The following is a 20723-nucleotide window of genomic DNA, read 5'->3' as shown; positions in this document are numbered from 1 at the left end:
ATTTTTAGTCACTTTCACTCAAAGAACTGTCTTTTATAATTTAAAACATCTCTCCTTAAATTCCACTTTTAACACATACATGTCTATTTCTCAACGCAATGATTCAAAATGTTGAATGTTCCTACAACTGCAGATGCTGCATGTTGAATAAATAGGCGAGAAAAATATTTTTGCAAAATCATTTTGTGACTAAGTTGTACATGACTTTACCTTAAATTACATTAAATTTAAATCTTCCTTAGGACGTTTTTATTCAAACAATTCAAATGACATGGTTAATTTAAAAATATTTTTTCCCTGATTTTCTATGCAGCAAAATTTAGCTAAAAAAAAACCTTTTTATGTTGTTCATTTCAAGCGGAAAGTGGAAAATAAAATGACCGGTAATCGAAAAATACTAAAACAAATTAGCAAGTATTATTTGATAACAAACAATAAAAATTTCACGATTTATTGTCGTTTTTTCATTTTTTTTTTTTCATTTTCAGATGTGAATTTTAATAATATGTAAATTGATTTGAGTACCTTGCTTCAGTGTTGGAAATCCACGAAAACAATGTTTGTATCAAAACGATTTTATCGGGATAAAGGATAATAATGTGTGGTCAACAAATTAAACATCACATTCACCTAAAATTTAAAAGTAATGTTTGTAGTTTAACGATCTTCGATCCTCAGCAAAGTTCGATAACTCTAAATTATCCCGATTTCTTTTATTATCATAAATCTGACTTTTATACAGACAATTTTAGTTTAATATTCTACCGCTAGTATAACTATCAGTTACACAGCTGCATGCTTGGCTAGTGAATCCAGGAAGCATTCCCACTTATATACATCTTGGTATAGAGTTCGACCCAGTTGATGCACCGGAATTATTTTTACTCAGCTTGTTTCTTTAATCCATTATATCCATCGTAGGCACAATAACTTTGTAAGATGAATTGATACTTTCTAAAAAAAAATCATTTTTTAAAAATTATTTCATTTATAAAGGTTGAAAGAAAAATATCATTCTGATGATGAAAAAAAATACTTTGAGGCTGAGGATCGGAGAACCTTAAGTATTTTACTATGTTTCTATACAGAACTCTTATCACAATGAATTTGATAGAGTCTAAAAATAGCCATGCAGCCCTCTTGAGGGTTAAGAAAATATTAGTGTTTTATCTTAAAAAAGCTAAATCATAAACACAAAATATCGGTGTTTTTTTTCAAATAAACTAAATCATAAACACAAAATATTAGTGTTTTATCTTTTAAAAAGCTAAATCATAAACTTAAAATATCGGTGTTTTTTTTTTTCAAATAAGCTAAATCATAAACACAAAATACCAGTGGTTTTTTTTTTTCAAATAAGCTAAATCATAAACACAAAAATATCGGTGTTTTTTTTCAAATAAGCTAAATCATAAACACAATACATGTACATATCATTGGGTTTTTTTCTTCCAATAAGCTAAATCATGAACACAACATATCAGCTTTTTTTTCTTCAAATAAGCAAAATCATAACTACAGAAATGGTGAAAATTATAAGGATGCCATTGGAAAAGACAAGTTCAAAAAACAAAATCACACAATTGAAAGGGTTTGGAACCTCTGTTTCATTTGGAAAGTCAGTGTCAGAAAAATGTTTTCTTGAAAAAATACAGCTGAGTTGATATGCATCTTTATACTTCGATTTATGCCTACACATTCACCTATTCATTCATCAAAAAAAACTTTCAAATGTGTTGAAAATCTAACTGATCAGAATATGATTATATCCATATAAAAACAAATAACCTTGGATGTACATAATACATACCAATAATTCCAGTAACAATAGTCAAAATAATGTAAACTGTAAAAAACATATAATATGTAGAACAGAATATTATACAAGGTTAACTAGGCATTTAACACTTAGGTTAATTATGTATAAAACAAAACTGATTAAAGACAGAGGAATAAATTGCATTTAAAATTAGAATTCCAGATATCTCCTAAAACAGCGAAATGGTAGGGAGAGACAAAGGGAAATTTTACAAACAAACAAATTGTTAACGCCTTGGCCATAATTATGGCAATAATTTGATATACTTTCTATGTACTTGTGCATAGATTCGTCGATGAGACCCCGAGTGATTATAACACGTTATTCATATGCTTAACGCTTAGAAAGAAAATTGCTTATTGGGTATATAATACTATATACACATGGTAATAGATTAAACAATCTCTTAAAAAACAAAGATATACATCTATTTTGGTTTCAAAATTTTAGATAAAGTTGAGATTATCATTTCATCGTGTTGTTCGTTTTCTGGCCATCTGAAATGCTCGATACACCACCAAATGTTTTTTATTTCGTTTGGAAGCCTATCCAGAGGAAGTCCGTCTTTAATGATAAGCACAATAGATCTTTGACGTTGGTTATGAAATGCGTGGGTTATTGCCATTTGAACAGCATACGAGTGCCATCCCCTTTCAAGAAAACTCTCGCTCATAATAAACATCACTTTTCTGCTCTCGTTGATACAGCCGACTATCTCCTCCGACTTCCAACGTCCTGGAATCGAATCCTTATCTCCAAACCACGTTTTTATGTTCAAAACCTCTAATTTCGGATACAATGTTTCAATGACCCATGAGCAGTCTGCATCATTATATGAAATATACACATCATATAGGAACATATCCTCGTTGCTTTTTTGGTGGACACCTTTCCACCTGTTTTTAAGTCGCAAAATGACATATTCTAAACGCGATATCTTTTGACAGAGGCTATTATAGTGAGAGATACTATTGTAAAGAACAACAAACAGACAGAAAAAACGAGCCAATCATCCGTCTGACAGTTAAGTTCAAACTTCCTCCATTCTTTTTCGTATAACAACCGAACAATGGGTATTTTACTCTCCACACACAAAACCTTGTTTAGGTCATAAAATATATTTTGGTGAGCTTTCATCCATTTCAAAGATTGAAGGCCTGTACATGCACAGGTGATCGGATTTCCTTCTATATATATTGACAGATTACTTAATGATTGAAAAAGTCTTTGATCATTCCTGGAAAATTTTGATATCAAATTGAACCGAACATATAGCGTTTTTAACTCTTTCAGTTCGGTCAGGACACTTGGAACAGCCGAGAACCTATTGTGATCCAGTCTAATTTCTGTGAGAGAATGTTTTTGGTCCATTAATAGTAATGAGGGCAAAAAGGCCAAACCGTTTTTCGAAAAATCAAGTGTTAACAGGTTTTTCAGATTTTTAAACAGGCTATTAGAAATAGAATGAGCAGTGTTATTCAAACCAACGTCTAAAACATACAAATGGTGAAGATTACGTACTCCTTGAAACATATCGGAATGTACCTGACGAAAACTATTCTCTGATAAATTAAGTTTGATCAAGTTTGGAAAGTTAAGCTTAGTTATTGTGTGAAGAGGGAAATTGGTCTTTTGAAGGTACAGTTCCTCCAGTTCTTCTCCTATTAATACAAAACGCAGATTCCACCCATTTGTGTTATGGAAGTAATTATCAGAAATATCTAAAAGTTTTAAATTCTTTGATAAAGTGATATTTACATAAATAAATCTATGTTTTTGTATTTGGAAAGGATCATCCCTGTATTTTGTTTTACTGGTTGGAGGGTTATTGCAGCATAGATTCAAGATTCGAATCTTTGGTAAAGTTAACAAACTCATTAATGTGGAAACATCAATAACATGCATATTATTTCCATGAAAATCGAATTTTTCTAAGCATTTCCATAGCGTTGTTTTATAAAGAGTTGCATTTAAAAACACTATGCTATTGTATCCCAAAGACAGATTCTTTACGCAGATATTAGCGAGATATTCCATCGTCCAATTATTTAAGATTAAGATACCGGATTCAAATCTTTTCTTGTTGCTTGACAAAGATATACTTTCTACTTTACGATTTTGTAGACATTTAAGAGACCTCAGTGCAACAATCACGTCACAGTACCCACCGAAGTTTAAAACTATCTCACGAGAAATGACCGGAAAAGAGCAAAACAGGTCTTCTGTGACGTCACAGCATACGTGATATCTGAAATCCATTGTTATGCTTCGGATTGGGGAATTTTTAAGACCAAGAAATGATGTATTTGACAATCGAAATATACCGATAGAATTGAACTCCAATTCAGATAAATTCTCAAGGTTTTCAAACGCTTTTGTGAAAGAAAATCCCGAGAAAATGTCAATTGTTAAAAATGTCAACGAGGTTAACTTTGAAAATGATAAATAAGGATACCCATCATGTTGAAACTCATTCTGGTCAATTCGAAGAAATTTTAGACTAGAAGTGTTCAGAAACGCCCCTGTGTCGATTGTGCTTTTTTCAAGATGTGAATTCGAAAGATCTAAGCAGCATAAATTTGACATTTTCTGAAAAGTTGTATTTCCAATCTCCGTTATATTGTTATGATGAAGAATAACTGAAGTAACATTGGAGTGGGTGGCTATGTGTTCAAAGGTGTCTTCCGTTACAGAGATAAACTGGTTAAAGGACAAATCTAAAGTTACATTTTGATTCTTCAACTCGGGAGGGAGCAAGATAGGTAATCTGTATAAATTTAACCCACTGCAATTCCACAGCAACCCCACATTTCCGCACTCATCGACATGTGGCGATATATGACAGTTTTCGGTTAGTATTATAACAATACTGCCTGTAAAAGAAAACATATATATATATTAAAACTGCCATTCAAAGAATATTTATAAATAAATTTTAGCACAGAATAATTATCCCAATAAATTCGCTATAGGTTAAAGATCAGGAATCATATTTTGGTTAATAATTATGGATAAACCCTGACGGTATATTTCTTGCAATTAAGCATGTTGCTCGGGGGGGGGGGGGCAATAAGTCTTCTATTGTTAATTAATATGCTATCAAAACTTCCTGGACTCGAAGCGTGGGCGCTACACCCTTCTGATGAAATTTAACTGTTCCATGAGTCGGTCGCAAAAAAAATTAAGGTCAGGAAAAATAACTGAATGTCAAGGATACTATCTGAATTCACATAAGAGGATTTCTACAGAAATGTCTTGCATATACATGTATGACTTCTGCCAACTCCCAAGATTATTTTATCATTTGTACCAAATTACACCGTCAACCCTCAGCCACGATCAAACGATCACCTGTTACAGCAGATGGCCTGGGTTGTCGATTTATCTACAATATTATCGCACAATGATACTCCTAATTTTTTGAAGAGAAAACACTCTCAGACTGATTTTTTTTAAATAAAAGTAAACAATGTCTTTCCATAATAAACTTCGTTAGACGATTACGCCAGGTTGTTTGCTGTATATACGTATACGTGTAACATGTATTGTAATTTAAAAATATAAAAGAATCCAGGTGTTAAACTTATTATAAAAGTTAAAAACTAGTTTTCCTTTAATAACCACAATATAAAACAGGGACGTTTGTACTACTGCATACATACTGCAAAACTGAGAAAAAGATATTTCTTTAAAAAAAAAAGACCTCACTACAATTGTTCAAATTGCATTAACTTTCTCCAAAAAAAAATCAATTAACCTTAAAACGCACTTTGATATGAAAACGATATGCGTATTTTTTTTCAAAGCGCATTGCCACATCCCTCGTTTATATCGCCAGTTCATTAAGAAGGATCGATGGTCGTTGCCATTTTTAGATTGTATTTATCTCCTTTACAAGAAGAGCTTTATATAAAGATACAGAAAATACCCAAAATTAAAAGGTAATAAAATATATATGGCTTTTTTTCTTAATTGAATATAAGTTTACGGTTGAACAATCCATGATTTCATGTCGAAAATTTTAAGGTAGATCTGATGGTTGATTTGTTGACTATCCAGCCTCCTTAAAAGGCCAGATGGAATTACAATGTTTATTGCTACAATAGTTACGTACTGTCAAAAGCGGAATTAGCATGTGTATTTATTGCAGACACCAGGCTGAAGCTAGCAGCCACTAACAGCAGCCACTAAGCCCGTAGAAGCTAGCAGCCAATAAGGAAATTCATCAAAGTACTGAGAGTACTTGAACAGAAAAATTATATTTCACTTAATTATCGACATATTGTAATTAATATCAAAATGATTAATGCTCAATAGTTTGTACGAGCATTGACGACTTCCGAAGCAGTAAAGCTCGCCTGGATAAGAGTTATAAATGCTTCTATGTTGGATAGAAATGAAATACGTCTATACGGGTTATAAGTTATGAAAATAATGTTATCCTAAGTGTAGACTTATTGATACACATAGAAAAACTATATGCATCGTATAAAGTGATAAGTAAAATAAAATAATTTGTTCGAGTACTCTCAGTACTTTGTTGAATTTTCTTATTGGCTGCTAGCTTCTACGGTCTTAGTGGCTGTTGTTAGTGGCTGCTACATGTAGCTTCAGCCTGGTTATTGCAGACTTAAGTTTCGCCCCGTATTATACTCGCTCTTCTTTACTTGCAAACGGTTTCGCCTCGTCTTGACATAGTTGCGTCTAAGGAAAGACAATTTGAGGCATTGTAATTCGCCTAGTCTTTAATACTCGTATGAATAGTTCCCCTTATTCAGTCATGTAAGTGTTTTTTAATGCGTCTGTAACAAACAAAATAAATTGTTGTGAGGGAGAGGCGGACAGTGTATTTACAATTTAAAGAATTTTTTAGTTGTCGTTCATAAACTAATTCAGTTTAGCTCAGCTTAGTAACTAGAAATTTCCTATAAGTAAACGGAATGTTAATCATAAGTTGTTTTGACTCAGTGGAAGTAAAGGGAATTCGAATGACATATATCGAATAGAATCCTAGAACCTTCTTCCTGGCTACAGAAACTTGTAAAGAATACTTTACCTAACTCTTAAAACGTGTCTTTCATTTAGCGGGTTTTTTTGGTAGAGAGCAGTTTCCGTTAAATTAGAATTTAAACAGCTGGATAAATGGCATAAATTTTGTTTAAGAGGGCTCGATTATCATGGCCATTTTTAGATGATCCGTAATGATAAAAAATTAATATAAAATATGTGGATGTTCTCTGTTAGTTTATCGCCAAAAATATCTTATGAAGAAGTATAATTTGATGGTTTCTTTTTTCACCGCCTAGCTTCTTTAAAAATATATATTAACATAAACAGATGAACGCTAAATAATATTTATTATATAATATTTTATATTTTTAATAGTTAACGTAATCAATAATTATAGATCTCTTGAAACGTTGTATGTTGATACTCAAGTGCATTATAAAAGATGATTGTACATGTAAAGCTGATTATTACTTACAAATAATGAGGAATAGATTTCGCTCACTCTGTGCCATAGTTCTGAATAAATGCTGCTTCAGCTGAAACTCATCAAAAATAAAATATTCACAAATTTAATTAATACATGTATTTACAAAAGTTTACAATGTTTTGTAATGCGTATTTTCTGTATCGTTGTTTGTTTTTCTTATGTGTCATGACAAATTTCCAAATATTTATTTATTTAGTTATGGAGGATGGAGGGGATAGGGTTTTCAAAAAGCTCTACACATGTACTTGATTTGCATGTTTGGATAGTGTTACAAAGGTCAAAACCAGGGGAAACGCAACGCTGAATATAACCAGGAAAGCACATTCTGTCTGCCAACGTGTGCATCCAGTAAACTATTTGTGAACTTACTAGTAATTACTAGTAAAACTAGTAAAACTAGTAGTACTGTATTATAACCAATTTATATTCGCGAACGAGAAAGCTTCGCAAAGTTCGAGAGAGCTCGGTTGCCGTGTATATTTCTTCACGCGAACCACTCCTTTTATATAACAACCTGAGTGTGGCTAGGATCTGAACGCGAAAATAAGTTGATGCGAAAAAGGCTTTCTCCGATGAATAGCGAAATAAATTCCCGCGGATAGAAATTGGTTTACAATAGTTTTCTTTATTTGTGTTACATGACAAGATACCTTGGTAGTTTGATTTATTAACAAAGTTATCAAATAAATTTAAAAGAACATAATAAAGGTTTTAAAAGAAGTCCATTATAAAGGTTATAAAAGAAAATAATGGAGATAAGGTTTAAGATCAGATTAGGGACTTACCACGTATCATGCAAAGTACAAAAACCTTTTTGCAAAGTCACGTAGGAAACCCAAATTTAATGGTCCGAATAAACACAGAGTAAGTTTATATTTAAATCCCATGGGTTGTGGTGAAAACCTGTTTTTCGTCTTTCCAGTTGAATTCATTCTAAGTAGGCAAAGATGGCACAATAAACAATTACTTGATCTCAACGTAAACATTCATAGAGGTCAATTATGTAGGTAGGAAAAAAGTCCCTGTTGAATTTAAGCCAACTATATTTTTTTCTTACGTTCCCCTTCATGTATCTATCGAACGCTTGTAGTTTTGTAATAACCGGGTGGTTCGTGAAATAAAGAATGAAAATTTTTTATAAGGTCTCAATTGACTGGCAAATACCTTGTAGCCTCCTTATGGGTGAATTATTCAAAAATCATAGATGGGGTCTATAACTGCAGTTGTGAATTCTTCGCTCCGTTGCGCTCCCCTTCGAGTGTTACTGCAATAAAGGATTTCCAGACGACATTGTTTAATAATTACTATAATTATAATAACTTCTTAATCGGCTTCAGCAAGAAATAAAATGATGGAACATACAACATCTTTTTAACTAAAACTATTGATTAATTTAACCAAAAAAAATAAATATTTCCACTATCTTGATAATGTGTTTATAATAGAACTCTTCTTTCCCAAGGAGATAAAATACTCTAAAAATAGGCACGAGCGTCTAGCTTTCGAAAGGTGAAGATCTCCGTTTTTTAATTACAATGCTATTGCTTTTTTTAGTTCAATTGACAGACATAATGTAATTGACCAACATATGCATTTTTATCTCAGTTCCGATTTGTTGTTGGAAAGTTAATAATCAAACATGGACTTAAGGTGGTATAGGACACATACATACTGTAGATACCTTATTTTATGCGGGTTCTTAATTCCGCGATTTAACCGTTTTGCATCAAATGGCGAAAATATGATTTACCTATCATAGTTTCATTTAGTGTACATCTGTCCGAAAAATAAAAGCGAGATTCTTAAATACATGTACGCGAGATGTGTTTCTCGCGATTTTTATGCGGATATCAATTCCTCGTGCAGGAATCTACAGTATTGTGACGTATTTCCGATCGCTATAAACAATTAAATCAAGCAACTTTATGAATTTTTTCTTTACCATATTTGTTACCTAACAGCGTAGAGCAATGAGTTAGAGCGTTAACTACAAATCTGTTAGTCTTGAGTTCAAATCCCTCTAAGGCTTTTAAAGTTTTTACCCTTCCAAAATAGAAACATATCTTTTGATCAGATATTGTAAAATTTGAAAATTTTAAAACAGTTAAAGTATTTTGATTACAATGTTCTTGTATCCACATTAATATAGACATGTGTACCATACCCTGTTAATTTTACAAGACTAAAAAACGCATATGGTCACTTTAGTCATTTAGTTTGTGAAAAAGAACGTGTACTTCCGTTATAAAAGCTCTACGTATACCTGATCAATTTTGCATGTTTGGATTTTGTTACAACAGTCATTCTGAGGGGAAACGCAACGCTGAATTCAACCAGGAAACACAATCTGTCTGGTCTGCTAGCGTACAGCTAGTAAACTTACTTTTATTTCCTATATCTTTATAAGTACTCAGAGCTTTTCTTCCACAAGGAGGTAAATAAAGTCTAAAAATGGCCACCACCACGCAGCTTTGTACGTTAATATGAAGATCTTTTTTTTATATGTCTTTGTGTTTTCTAACGAGAGTTTACTATAAACTGTTTGGAAAAATTCCTTTTAAAAATTTTGACGGTTTAAAAAATTAAGGAAAATGTTTTTTGGTTATTTGGTTTTTTTCTGTTCCAGTTTTTCTGTGTCTTAGTGTGAAACTGCTTCACAAATATAGAATACAAAAAGTCAATACCTTTTTCTAATATTAATATTTATTCTGAATATTTACAAACTTAAAGTAAACCAAACACAAGAAGCAGATAATCAGCGTTGGTTTTTTCCCTTTCGGATCTACATGATTTCAAATGCAAATTTGTCTGGCCTTGTTGACAGAACTTGGACAAACACAGCAATGTATTTACATTATTTTTCAAATGTCAATTGCTTTTTTACAAAATGAAGTAGTTCCCCAATAATCTAAAGTACTGGTTTAACAAGCTAATATTTCTTTTTTAAGATATTTTTTCTACATTGAAGGAATTATTTTTCAAGATTAGACAATCTCCACAGATAACAGATTGTGGTATCATTACGTAATTGACTGCTGTCACGAATGAATATAAATAATGTACGTAATTCGGCCACAAGAGTGGTTTAGTTTTTTTTTTCTCGAAGAGCTAGCCAGAGAAGTTCCGATTGTTCGTTGATCAAAAAGAAATTGTGATTACACAAAAACTCCTCATCTTTGAAGCCTCTCCTGAAAATTATTCTCACATACCTTTGTATTTACAAATCTAGGTGCGAATTTACATTGATCAAAAAGAAATTGTGATTACAAAAGAACCTCATTTTTGAAGCTTTTCCTGAAAATTATTCTCACATACATGTATTGTTGTATTTACAAATCAAGATCAGATTCTTTGCATATTGAATGTGAATAGTGAATTTTCCCTGTGCTTTATGTATTTCTATATTGCTCACTGGGCTTAACTGGTCAGGTATTTTAGAGCGCTCTCTCTCTCTCTCTCTCTCTCTCTCTCTCTCTCTCTCTTTTCTCTCTCTCTCTCTCTCTCTCATTATCTATATAAAATTATTCTTCATCCTCATCCAATCAACAAAGAACGTCGAATGATAAAAAAATTACTTTTTGTTTCTCGATCTGCATTAAAGAAAACTTTTTTCACCATCATTACACTTTGTGTTTAAGGAACTCCACACAAATGTTTATCTATTATATGGAGTACCATTATCACACAACCTTGACATTGTGCATTAAGAGAATATGAGTTATGAGTTTAATTATTTACTAATGATATAAGTGATGTGTTTGATTCAATTTTTTATAAAAAGTTCCCCGACTTCCTAAACTACATGTTTCTAAAATGTTATTATACCAGATGGGAATTTTCTTGCAACGAATGCTTGACCGCTGCTAAACCTCTTATTTAACCTCACTGCGCATAGACTGTTGTTTATCAGACCAGACAAGATTACCGCAATCCTCATGATTGTAAATAAATTACATCTTTTGGTTCGACCACTTCAACTAATTTTCTATCCCCGAAAAGTGAACACATAAAGTCTAAGGTAGGCCCACTAGGTACAATGTTTGGCACAAATACCAAGAACTATTGTGATAACTACATGTAATAACACGAATTGTGCGTTATCTTCATAAGTATTTCTTTTTTAATTATTTTGTTTCATTATTTTGTAACAGAATGGCAAAAACTGTGTGTGTCGTTGGTGCAGGAGTTTCCGGTTTAGTTTCGGTGAAGCAGTGCCTGGAGGAAGGGTTGGAACCAATCTGCTTCGAAAAGGACGGAGATGTTGGAGGACTCTGGAACTACCACGATAAACCGAGGGATGGCTATCCAAGCGTGTACAACTCTTGTCGTATTAATAACAGCAAAGAAATGGTCTGCTACAGTGATTTTCCAATCCCCAAGGAGTTTCCGAACTTCATGGGCCACAGACATTTTAAACGATACCTGCAACTGTACGCCGAACACTTTGGTTTGATGAAGCATATCAAGTTCAACCACGAAGTGGTTCTCGTGGAGAAAGCAGACGACTTTAAGAACAGCGGTGATTGGATGGTCACAACGAAAAACTTGACCTCAGGGAAAGAAGAGAAAAGAAGAGTGAACTTTGTAATGGTTTGCAATGGCCACCTCCATGAACCGAACATTCCAAAATTCTGAGGACTTGACAAATTCAAGGGGAAAGTATTGCACACACATGACTATAAGGACTTCCGTGGGTTCGAAGGGAAAAATATCTTGATCATAGGCATAGGGAATTCCGCTGCTGATGTTGCATCTGAACTAAGCAGGCATGCAAAATACGTAAGTTTCTAGACACTGTTTAGCATTGTTATAAAAAAAATTTACTACCCTACCCTTGAACCAAATTTTCAAAACAAACAGTCGATTAAAGCATGTATGTCAGTTCTGAAATTAATATCAATAATTAATATTTTCTAAAAAAAAAATCAATTTTTAAAAAAAGAATTTGAATTGAAAGAAGTCATGTAAAATAGAAGATTCAGAAAATCAGAGTCGAGAAATCCCTCATTTTTTGTAGGTTTACATCAGCACACGAAGGGGCACCTGGGTGGTACAGCGGGCCGCGAAGCGGGGTCAGCCATTCGACCACCTCGCAGTTACTCGCTTTCGGCAAGGGATTCCTTGGCCCTATCTTCGTCCGTTCATGTATCACGGCATTAACAACCGCTACAGCCATTCCTAGTATGGACTTTCACCTAACACACATCATTCAATGGGGGATCAGTTACCATAAGTGACGATCTGCCGAACCGTATCCTCTTGGGTTCGGTAAATATGAAAACGGAAGTCGAAAAGTTCACAGAAAATGGCGCGGTGTTTGTTGATGGCACGGAACTTGACGACATCGACGTGGTTATTTTGGCGACCGGGTTTAACTACAGTTTTCCTTTCATCCAAAAAGGTGTCATAAGAAAAGAAGGAGAGTTTCCTCTTCTTTACGATCTTGTGTGGCCCGCCGATCTGGAGCCAGCTACTCTTGCCATTATTGGTCTCGTACAACCTTTTGGAGGTCTCCCTCCAGTTAATGAAATGCAATCGAGATGGGCCACTCGAGTGTTCAGTGGAAACTGCAAGCTGCCAAGTGCTTTGAAAAGATTAAAGATGGTGGAAGAACTCAACGCGAGACTAAAATCCAAAGGCATCGTTTCTGCGAAGAGCATTATCACCGTATTCTTTATCCAATACGTCGACAAGATTGCTCAGTACATCGGCTGCAAACCCAATCTGTGGAAATTCTTTTTCACGGATAATGCTTTGTGGAGAAGGCTGGTCTTTGGGCCCTGCACCCCTTCTCAATGGCGCCTTGAAGGGTTCGGGAAATGGGAGGGTGCCAAAAACGCAATCGAGCACGTGGATGATCGTACGTGGTATCCAATGCAATCCCGTGAGGCGGGTAAACGCGAACAAGAAGGAATATATGACGGATATGTGTCTCTTCTTAAAAATGTTCTTTTGCTGATCGCAGTCTTCTTTCTATTGAGATTTTTGTTTGTTAATGTTTTAACGACTTTTCTGGTTAAGTTTTAAAAACCTTGTAATCATTTATTGTCCAATTTTCTGTTTTTGTGAGCTATGGACTTTGCATACTGTATTAATCAATAAACCTGTTTTTATATTTCTGATGAAAAAGTGTTAAAATACATAGGATGAGAACATTCACCTATTTTTAAACCTAAATATAATATTATAAGAGGTTGCTAAAGATAAAAAATGAATGTGTGCATAATAACGACATTGTACGAAAGCCGAGAAGGATCATTCGAGATTCGAGATTCGAAATACGAGATTCGAAATACGAGATTCGAGATTCGAAATTCGAGATTCAATATCTAAATTAACCAATCAAATCAAGGATCTGAAAATATGTATCCTAGCGACATCAAACTGTTCTAAATAAAAATCATACGTACATGCTCTTATATACAAATAAATGCTATGTTCACTTCTCCCTACCTTACTAAATAATTATTTGTATTTACTTTTACACAGAATATCTAAGTAGACTAGTAATAATGCAGTGTGCTTCGCGGATCTAAGTGATTTTGTTTGCCCTGGTGCATTTCCACCTGATGCGTTTGAACCCTAAGGTATTTCACCACCAGTAATAGTTTAAAACCCGGGTTTATTCACCTCTTTTGTGTAAAAATGCGGTTATGGTAGAGAACTTAATAAGCGTAGCTAATTTTTTCTGTAGGGGGTCCTAGGCCAATTTTAAAAAAATTTACTATGTAAATTTAATAAGCTCCAATTTTCCCGAGGAGGGGGTCCAGATCCCCTGACCCCCTCCTTTCTAGATCCCCGGATGAAGATAAGTACATGTATCTAAATAATATAAATAATCTGTCCTGTTTCACTAATAAATATAAGCCTTACTTATCGTTTTTATGTATGCATACAGTGATACACTAGTACTATGATTATAAACAAATCAATGAGATATTATCACATCATACGGAATTATTAATAAATACATTTTTTTCCTTTTCCTCAGTAAACAACTTATTATGAGTCTTACTTTTGGAATTGTTTTCAATATAGAAGGATACCTACTCTCTACAATTAAAGGTAGGGATGATAGGGTGCCAATTTGTTCACATTGCCGATTTCTTGTGCAGAGAACAGTAAAACCCTTTATTTGATTGTGCATGAATATTTCAAAATTAATTGTTGTACATATATTTTGTTATAGTTCATTCATTGATATATCAACAAGAAAGAATAAAGGCATATGTTTCACAGCCAAGTTAAGTTTCTCTGTAGTTTCCTACCCCCCTACCCCCCACCGCACCAAAATTGACAATAATTACATATAAGTCATACAAATGTTTACTTTTTTGTAAGTAAATCTCTAAAGATGTAAATAAGCACTGCAAACAAAGATGTGTGTATTTAATATACTACTACATTACACTTAGCCAGATAAAATGTAATCAGGATGAAGCTACAGGGTTAAGTGGTGCAAATTTACCAATTTGTCGCCATACACACAGAACACCAAATAAAGAAACTGTGAGTGGTGTGTGGAATGCATAAAAGATGGCGGCAAATTATCTCAAATAATCAGTGCAAAAACCCACAAATAGGCTGTTATTTGTTACATATCCTGCAAAAACATTGATAAAAAATGTTATCGTCCCATAACATAGCCGATGATGTTAATGTGTACATATGGTCAACGTACATGTAATTCTAATATACAAGAAGGCGGACGTATCAGGCGGGGATCCAGAAAATTAAATTTAAAAAATGATCGGTTGAATTACATTAAATACTTTGAAAATTGTTTTAAACTATCGCACGGGTCAAAATGCGTGATAGAAGTTATCTACAGTGTAATTGGAAACTTTCATATTATATCAATATGTAGTATTACCTATTATAACAAATGAGAGTATAGCACAACTGCCACAAGAAATACATGTCCGTTACCGGCACCACCTCCCTCCCCATAAAAAAATGAAACAATTGTCGTTCTATTTGCTAAAATGTGTGTTGTTCAAGATTTTTCTAAAGGACATACCCGATTAGAATTGAAAAAAAGAGTCGTACGTTTAAAACTAATTTTGTCAAAACTTTTAGATTCATTTGGTTATATTTTGGTCCATTTGGGTAAATATATGCACCAGCGCAGCTCTAATTTATATATAATCAGGCCATAAATTCAAAATATTTTCAAAAATTAATAGCTTTAAATCCAGTGGATGAAAGAAAAGGAAAGCAAGTCGAACTCGATGAGTGCTAATACCTGTGTTGAATGAATGGTACAGTAGGATATGCGCAAAAAAGTCCCGTCTACTCTTTCCTACCCTATAATTATTGGAATATTAAATCCGATTATAAGAGTCAAATTAAAAATCAAGTACGGATATGTACCTGTTTATCAAAAGTAAAACTACTCATAATTTATCTACAGTGCATCGTTAAGGAGCTACACAGAAAGTTTTATATTAATTTGCCGAGCCAAATAAAAAAAACCTGGAAAACGAAGAGAAAACAAAGTGGGGACAGAATAACAAATTAATTAGGACTATATAGCCGCCCCCCCCCCCCCCCTCTTGAAATGTATATACTGAAAACAGATTATTGGCGTACAACATCCGCACACAATTTAAAGAAAATTTCATGTTTTTTTTTTATCATTTTCGCTAGCTAATGTAAGACATCACAAATACCCCAAGCCCCCGCACGGAAAAGGAAATGCTAGGTGATAAGAGAGAGAGAGAGAGAGAGAGAGAGAGAGAGAGAGAGAGAGAGAGTCGATGTAAATCACAGGTGCGCTAACACCGTTTAAATTAAAGCTTGCTAGTTGGTCTGCCCTACCCTAGCTACCTCCTCTCTTTTCTCGTTTTAGAGGCTTAATTATTGTCTATATATGCCTGTAACAAATCAAATCAATTTCAAATTCTAAATCAAACTGAATTTGACACTACAAAACTCTCTCTGTGTCTGTCTGTCTGTCTGTCTGTCTCTCTCTCTCTCTCTCTCTCTCTCTCTCTCTCTCTCTCTCTCTCTCTCTCTCTCTCTCTCTCATATCGACAATGGCATTGCCATACCCTACAATACACTATTCTTATCTGGATTTTTTTCTTTGAGGTTGTAAATCATTATATCTTCTATGGTTTAAAACTTTATCATAACCTATATTTTGACATGTCGATTATTTTTTTGAGTTTCGTTTCATAGCTAAAACATTTAGATTAAACAGATCTTTCTTCGCGAGCCGATTTTTACACAGTTGGGGCGAATACACTTCGGGTTAAAATTGTTCGGGGGGAAATACATACAGGGCAAACAAAACCACTTAGATTCGCAAAGCCAACAGTGTTATTTCTAATTCAATTGTTTATACTGTGTGGGGTTAATTCATCAATGTTGTTTTAACTATTTTATAACCACTATATAAGAGCTATTAAGACATTTATTTGTAGGAAAAAGCATGTACGAATGATCTTTATTTAGAACAGTTTGATGTTGCTAGGATACAGGTTTCAGATCCATGATTTGATTGGTTAATTTAGATATTGAATCTCGAATTTCGAATCTCGAATCTCGTATTTCGAATCTCGTATTTCGAATTTCGAATCTCGAATGATCCTTCTCGGCTTTCGTAACATTGACATTTTATTCGCTTTTTTTTTTCAACATACGTTCAAAAGTCTTCATAAGATTCATAAAGGGCGTACTAAAGTAATCCAACTTAACTGGTTAAATGTTAATTACATGTATTAATTTTTAAACTATAGGGCATTATGAATGGTTCATTCTGAAGAAAGAATCTAGTTTTGCAGGGAAAAAAAACGTGCCAGATGTTTAAAAAGATTTTTGTTTACAATTGCACTAGTATGTAACTTTTATGACTGATAAGCAACAAGTATATGTATATGTTTAAAGCTTAGGCCACCCACAGTTAATTCTACGTTTAACGTTACTTCAAAGTAACTTGCCTAAGAGGGAGGGCGAGAAAAAAATTAAACGAAATTTTCAAACAAATAATTTCATTTTTCGTTTTCATTAATGCAAATACAGTGAGTATTCAAGCTACATGTAGGCTACCTCTTTAATAAAGATCTTTCCAAACAATGTTATTGAGTATCTGGAAAACTGGTGTATTTTGTCCTTAATGTGATATTAAACATTTCGAATTTTTAGAGATTGCAATATATTAGCAAAATCAAATTTGAAGTTAGAAAATAATAGACTTTTGGATTGCCCCATGTGGATACCAGTGGATATGTTATGCTAAAAATTTAAGAAAGACTTTTAGATATACAGTGTTTTATCTTAAACTTAATCTTTAACAGAGTGATAACAAATGGTAGCAATTTTGTGATACCAGAGGCCATGTACAATTTTGCTGTGACCGCCCTAGCTGTAGATTCACGGATCACCCCGGCTGAATTGCCACAAAGCCAAAGCTGTTACTAGTACTTAACGAAGATTAATAATTGATTCTTTGTTTCTTATCTATGTTGAGGATAAACACTAATCCGATTGACGTCCATCTGTAGTTCTCAAGGCCAATTAACGTTCTGCAGTACCTAGAGATCATCGATCTAAAGACTTGTACAAAATCCACACAAAGCAGGGGTTTTATCTAGCCTTTTTTTTTTACTTTGTATCAGTACCATATACGTATTTAATGTAACAAACGAACTTTCAAAATGCACAGATCTAGAAGGGGGTCGAGAAAAATCCGGATCCACCCCTTCTGAAAAATTCAAACTTAACTTTTTTTGATAAATTTAAAATCCTAATATTTGATATTTAAAGATTTAAAAATTTTCTTACATCTTTATACATATTTCTTCAAATTAAAGAGATTAATATAGTTTAAAAATGGCCATGACTACCCAGCCCTAAAATGGCACAAGAGAGTCCGAGTACAGCTTCGTGAACATGGCTCCTATTGCATGAACCATTCCACCGCGTCACATAAGCCTGTCACTTATACATGTACACCTATGTATACCTGCTACCGCCTGCCGGTTCCACCTTGATATCACTAGTTGGATACTTAGATACTAAGAGGTGGGGGAGGTAAAAAAAATAGTTATGATTTATATTTCTTAAAAGACATTTCTATTTATTTAAATAGTTATAATTTATGAGACATTTCTATTTATTTATTTATTTATTTATTTATTTATTTATTTATACATTCATACATACCTACAAACTTCCATTAATTCATTCATCAAAGATAGGAAAATATTACATAACACAACTGACATGGGGGGGGGGGGAGAACGAATTTTGATTAAAGATATTTTGAACGTATAATATAACGCTAAGGTTAGCGCAAGCTTTGGGATAGTGAAGTCTAAGTTAAAGGAAAGGATTGTAAATGAAATGGGAAATTTCAATTGCTCGCACAAATACGTATTTTTACGAAGTTTGAAAAAATACATTAAACGGTTTCTTTTTTAATTTAAGCTGAGCAAAAAAAAGAAAAAAAACAATACAGAGAAGAATAGAGCATTAAAAAGATCACTGCCAAATTATGTCTTAATTAAATTCTATAAACGGAATGTATTATTGTAAAATATTTGTGATTTCTTCGAAACTGAGTTTAATTAAAAATAAGGAAAGTGACAAAAAGCTGTTTAATTGTGCAAATATATTACATGTACATTTTTTTATTTATTTTGCTCAGTGTAAACTTTACGACTTAATGCGATGTGTCTTACCCTGCAATACCTCTAATCAGCAATGGACTCCTCTGACGAGTGCACATCCAGCTATTTACATGTATATGAATAGGGTTATAAATAGAAAATAAAACCTCTGATTGTTGTCTCAAAAACTCAGTTAGCTTAATTATACCTTGACCATTAGAAACACATATTTTTTTTTCAAATTGTAGAACGAATATCAGCATGATCATTGGTGTTTCATTTAATGGATGCATACAGAACGAATTCATATATTCGCCTTTATATTTATCAGAATACACGTGTACATACATTGTCTTCATATCTGAGTAGGAATAATTATGCAAATCACTTTCGCGCCATTGTGTCATTTTAAATTATTTGTAAACTCTCGTCAGCAGCACTGTTTTTGTATGCATGGTATGAAATTCTTTTTAAAAAAAATTTAACGCTTTCTTATTACATGTAAGTGAATGGGAAATGGCAATACAGTGTATTATAAAATTAAACAAAAAATTATATTTTCATGTTATTAATTAACAATGATTTACATTGAATATTTGATAGCGGATATTGTTAGAGACGAATCACAGAGGTATAAATCGACGCACACAAAATCCTAATATTAATTTGGTTACTCACTTGCTTACATACTTTAGCCATTTTTATGAGGGAGGGAAGGACTATTCATCTATTTATTTATTTTTGATTTTTTTTTTTCATTTTAAATGTTATATACTATCCAATATATCAGGTATTAGCATATTTTATGTTAATCAATAAAAAAAGCGTTGTGCATGAGTTAACAGTAATAAAAATTTTCATTTTTAGGTTTCTAATTGTTGAGATTTTTACTCAGTGTGATCTAATAGAGGTTTGCCTTTTTTATGTTTATCCATAACAAAAAGTTCTTGAGTCAACAGTTGTAAATATTATCAATTTTAAAATTCTAATTGCTGAGATTTTATCTTAATCTGATTTAATAAATGGTTTTTACTTTTCCTTAAACTTTTGATCCTAGCGGCTCTTGAAAATTTGGATCCTTTGCAGATACACGGCTAATACAACAATGAAAGACATTATGAAATATCTTATTCTGTCCCTTTTGGGATCAAACATAATGATGACCACATATGCCGTGACCACTAGAAACCGCATCGCGCTGAGTAGTTTAATAGCAGGTTCTGCTTTGGCTGCGTCTCTTTGTAATTATATCAACAAGCAGAAGGCATCGTTTTTGAAAGTGGAGGAAGGGGCAGAATTATGCAAAAAAGGAAAGGGTAATTTAAAAAAAAAAATTTTTGCCAACCTTTATTCTTTTTAAAAGTTTATTTTGTTAATTTTCTTTTAATATTTTTAAGGCACGTAGCATCGTTTTTTAAAGTGTGTGTGTGGGGGTGGGGGGGGGGGGCAGGTTTACTTTTCAATTCAATTCACTGTTTATTTCTTTGCTTTCAATTCCATTTTTACATGGTCACAGAAAAGGGGGGGGGGAACTCCATGTTAATTCAATTTTTTGTATGTAAATTTAAGAAAAATCTTTGCTGCGCAAAAAGTGGGGGGGGGGGGGGCAGCTCCTCCCTGCCCCCCCCCCCCCTCCCCCCGATGCTACATGCCTGATTTTTACCTTCTAGCAGATTCTTCTATGATAGCCTAACCAGGCATTATAACCAGGATGTGTGTGCAACTACATGTATGTGCTTGTGTCAAATCTCTTTGTTACTGTTGTTACATGTGTGATTTAATTGAAGAATCA

The 20723-nt window shown here is 33.3% G+C and overlaps 1 protein-coding gene and 1 pseudogene across 2 annotated transcripts in view; one reads left to right on the top strand and one right to left on the bottom strand.

The window, feature by feature from the left end:
• LOC117692238 (putative leucine-rich repeat-containing protein DDB_G0290503) overlaps positions 1-20723 on the bottom strand; it is a 1014555-nt gene that overhangs the window by 914124 nt on the left and 79708 nt on the right. The gene's annotated exons all lie outside the window — the stretch shown is intronic.
• On the top strand, positions 11261-13343 carry LOC136271369 (flavin-containing monooxygenase 5-like; annotated as a pseudogene).

This window comes from Magallana gigas, chromosome 9, assembly GCF_963853765.1.
Source record: "Magallana gigas chromosome 9, xbMagGiga1.1, whole genome shotgun sequence".
Classification (NCBI taxonomy): Eukaryota; Metazoa; Mollusca; class Bivalvia; order Ostreida; family Ostreidae; genus Magallana; species Magallana gigas.
This window is presented reverse-complemented; position numbering and strand designations above follow the sequence as displayed.